The sequence below is a fragment of the Balaenoptera physalus genome (assembly GCF_965194825.1).
Source record: "Balaenoptera physalus genome assembly, chromosome: 11".
NCBI classification, from domain to species: Eukaryota; Metazoa; Chordata; class Mammalia; order Artiodactyla; family Balaenopteridae; genus Balaenoptera; species Balaenoptera physalus.
In genome coordinates this window covers 60,391,242-60,395,753 of record NC_138896.1, presented here as the reverse complement: position 1 = coordinate 60,395,753, position 4,512 = coordinate 60,391,242, and the positions used below count along the sequence as shown (strand labels likewise).

Below are 4,512 nucleotides of genomic sequence, written 5' to 3'. Positions count from 1 at the left end.
CTATTTACAATAGCCAGGACATGGAAGCAACCTGTGTCCATCGACAGATGAATGGATAAAGAAGATGTGGCACATATATACAATGGAATATTATTCAGCCATAAAACGAAACGAATTTGAGTTATTTGTATTGAGGTGGATGGACCTAGAATCTGTCATACAGAGTGAAATAAGTCAGAAAGAGAAAAACAAATACCGTATGCTAACACATATATATGGAATCTAAAAAAAAAAAAAAGTTTCTGATGAACCCAGGGGCAGGACATGAATAAAGACGCAGACATAGAGAATGGACTTGAGCACACGGAGAGGGGGAAGGGCAAGCTGGGACGAAGTGAGAGAGTGGCATGGACATATATACACTATCAAATGTAAAATAGATAACTAGAGGGAAGCAGCCGCATAGCACAGGGAGATTAGCTCATTGCTCTGTGACCACCTAGAGGGGTGGGATAGGGAGGGTGGGAGGGAGACGTAAGAGGGAAGAGACATGGGGACATATGTATATGTATCTCTTTGTTATAGAGCAGAAACTAACACATCATTTTAAAGCAATTATACTCCAATAAAGATGTAAAAAAAAAAGAAAGAAACTGGATGAGGTCAAGCAGGTCTAGATCCTGTATAGGGCTAGCTTACAGTTTCCTTGGGAATTTTTGGCAAAATTCTGGTGTTGGAGCCTAAGAAGTATGTCTATTGGGTTAGTGAGACGGGCAGTGCGCAGTCAATGTAGGAAGGAGGATGAAATCCTTGAGATGAATGTTTCTCTTTCTAGGCCTGTCAGGCACAGAAAAACCATGGACTAGTCTGTGTCCAGAATTCATTTATACTACGGAATGAGAGCAACTAACATTGCTTTTATTTTGTTTCCTTTGCCCTGATAAGGCCTAGATGGAGAGAATCCTGCACCATCTTAGACCACAGAGGTACAATGACTTTTCAGGAGGTTTACAGTATGGATCACATTCAAGAATGTGAAATGACTCAAAATGAAATTTTAGGAAATGAGACTTGAAAATAGAAATGCCAGGGGCTTCCCTGGTGGTGCAGCGGTTGAGAGTCCGCCTGCCAATGCAGGGGACACGGGTTCGAGCCCTGGTCTGGTAAGATCCCACATGCCGCGGAGCAACTGGGCCCGTGAGCCACAGCTACTGAGCCTGCGCGTCTGGAGCCTGTGCTCCGCAACAAGAGAGGCCGCGACAGTGAGAGGCCCGCGCACCGCGATGAAGAGTGGCCCCGCTCGCCGCAACTAGAGAAAGCCCTCGCACAAAAACGAAGACCCAACACAGCCAAAAATAAATAAATAAATTTATTTAAAAAAGAAAAGAAAATAGAAATGCTAAAGTTAAGTACGAGGATCATATAGGAATAAATTCATCATGACACCTAGAATCTTATCAGACCATGGTCAGAAGGTCAGTGGTTATTGCCCAGGGGGACACACTACGGTACACCCCATTTGTTCCCCACTTACCTCTTCTCAGGTGTAAACTTGGAGAGTGAGCTCCTGCAGAGGAGGGATGGATTGAGCAGTCTGACGGTGCTGGGCAAGGCGTTCCTACACGCCCGCTGGCTGGCTGGGGTCTCGTCTTCCATTTGGTCTTTCCAGTCTGCTCCCCCGCCCATGAACTGTATCGTTTGCCCAGATGTCCATGCCCTGTTAGGATCTGTGGACTCGCCACACTCTGGCCCCTCAGTCTGTGTACAGCAGCTCTGCAGAAGGTCAGCTGTTTATCCTCAGCGCTTATCTACAGCCAGGTGTCACAATTCTCAACACCCAGCTCAAAAGTGGATTTTAATGGGCAAGATGGCGGCGCCCGTGCGGAGGCGCACAGCCTGCTCGGCCTGGTGACCACCCTGGGCCTGGACCCCAGGAGCCTGGCGGCCAGACCTGGATGACCCGCTGACCCTTCACTGGCAGCTGGGGCCGCGCTACGCGGCTCTGCAGTTCACGCGGACTGGCGCCGCCTCCAGGGTGGCTTTCTTGCGGCCACTGCGGAAACAGCTGCATACGCCGCCGGCTGAGGGTCGCGAATGGTACCCGAGCCTGGGGGCCAAGCGGGAGTCCCTGCGGGTGCAGCAGCGTCAACCGGGGAGCAGCTCATGGAAGAGCGCATGGCCAAGATGCCCCAGAGGAGTGAGAATCGCCAGCGGCAGCAGCAAGAGCGGAGGGAGAAGGAGGAGCTCCAAGCTGAGGCCCAGGAGCGCCTGGGGTACCACGTGGACCCGAGCAATGCCCGTCTCCGGAAGCTGCTGCAGGACCGGGAGAAGCAGCATCGCAAGCGCCTCAAGGAGGAGAAGCATAGGCACGAGCTGCCGCAGTCGCCGCTGCGGCAGCCCAGGACCCAGCAGGCTCTGCAACACCCAGCTCCGGAGCTGAGTTCTAGCCCAAAAAAACCTGCTGTTTGATGGCCCCAAACCCCTCCCCCCACCCCGCCAATAAAAATAGGGCTCTAATTGCCACAACCTGGGCATCTCTGCCTCCTTTCCCGTAACTCTCATAAGTGAGTGCCTTCTTGTTCTACCCCCATTCAGTATCAGCATGTGTGTCAAAAAGACAGGCTGGGAACACTTTTTCCTGGGATATTCTAATAGGCAAGATCACATCTGCCTTTATATTTGCTGTTCTTTGACTGGAGTGTGTTAAGAGCTGCGTTTGAATTTGTGTGATATTCAGCCTGATTCATCTTATTCTGACTGCACTGAAAAATTGTTTAGAAGATCTAACTTACTGCAGCCAGAGACTGAGACTGCCAGACAAAAATCACTGGCTTTATATATTAGACAAATACAAATGATTCTGTGGGTAAATATTTTTGTACGTCTGGCTAAATGCACGAGGAAAAGCAGTGATCTACTTAATTGTGCCTTCAGTGCAGTGTTATGCATTAAAGACCCCTGCACTGAGTGCAGTGTTGTTTCCGAGCATCCCTCCATTAAAAAAAAAAAATTCTGATAAATATATTTTCTGCCCTAATTTCAAACCCATGAAGCTCATAGAAATAGCTTTTATTTAAGAAATAAAAAGCATGAACATAGCCCAAAATAATAAAATGCAGAGAAGTATTAACTCACTGTGTCTATGCATCCCTCCCTACTCATTGCCCCATCCGCAGAGACAGCTTTCACCTCTTCTGCTCAGAGATGTTGTGACCGTTCATGCTTATTTATTCTTTAATTTGTCCATTTTAGGACACTGTATATTAACTTCCTGCTCAATAGTAAATTCAACATTCTTATAACCATTCAATCTTGTCTTTCTTGTTCCCCTATCTCCTAATTTTTATGGTTCTATAAATATTTTAGCTTCCATTTCAGCTGTCTTTATAAAAATTTTAAAATACATCCAAACTTATTTTTCTTTTCATCAGTGTGAGCATCATATCTGGTACAACATAAGATGAAGCTATTGGTGGACGCCTCTTCCTCTTGCCCTACCAGATTCTGACAGCTCCCATGTTACTGTGTCGTTGCCAAGGCAGCTGACAATTCTCTCCTGTACCTTAACTATGCATGCTAGGCTTAGTTGGTTGATTTACTCCAGTATTTGAAAACCGTTAAAGACCCCTGCACTGAGTCATAGGCCTGTACAATCAGGTGAATTCTTCTACTTTAAAGCTATGTGACACTGGGTACAATCCAAGAACTTTCTAGATCTCCACTATGCCATATGGTAGCCTCTATCCCTATGTGGCTCTCTGAATTAAAATTAAAGGCAAATAAAATTTAGAATTCAGTCACACTAACCATATTTCAGGTGTACAATAGCTACATGTGGCTAGTGGCTACCATTTCAGACAGTGCATATATGGAAATTTTCCATCATCATGGAAATTTCTATTTCTGCATTGCTAGACTATGGGTTCTTAATAGGTGAGGTGAGGAAGATCAACTAGATGATTTCCAAACTACTTCCTGACTCTAAACTTCCGTGGTTCTGTAACTGAATGCAACTTCTCCCAGAGTTGCTGGGGAAACCCTCCCCAAAGCCAAGGTTGGTTTTTAAAAAGTGCAGAAAAAAAGTGGCAGGGAAAAAAAAAAAGAGGTGTTTCAGGGAAAGAGGGCTCAAGACAGAGGGAAAGAGGGCTCAAGACAGAAGGAAAGGAATATAATCCCATCAGAGATCTGCTTCAGAATAACAGAGTGGGGGATTTACCAAGTATTCAGGCTTAGATTACATGCTGCCTTTCTTTCACTGTTATGTGTGTTCATGAAACTCGTTCAAGGTTAGTCTAACATATGCCATGTGATGTCTCATTTTCCCTTTTCAAGCCTTTCCTCCCCACTTAGCCATTTTTACTTGATTTTATATTCAGACCTGCGTGCGTTCAAACAAATGAGAACCACGTAGACCTGAGAAGACTGAGACTTAGTGCCATCAAAGTTAGAAATTAGGATGATTTGCTTCTTGTCAGTTTCATGACACTAATCATTTTGGTGGCAGCAGCACTATAAGCAAAGAACTGATGTGTGCAAATAAATTTTACGCATAGGAACAAATTAAAGGAGATC

At 45.7% G+C, this 4,512-nt stretch overlaps 1 pseudogene across 1 annotated transcript; it reads left to right on the top strand.

Annotated features, from left to right (window-relative positions):
• The first annotated feature begins 1,807 nt into the window (after positions 1-1,807).
• LOC309637373 (large ribosomal subunit protein mL64 pseudogene) lies at positions 1,808-4,076 on the top strand (annotated as a pseudogene). The gene has a single exon. The product of its transcript is annotated as a large ribosomal subunit protein mL64 pseudogene (transcript).
• The last annotated feature ends 436 nt before the right edge of the window (positions 4,077-4,512 follow it).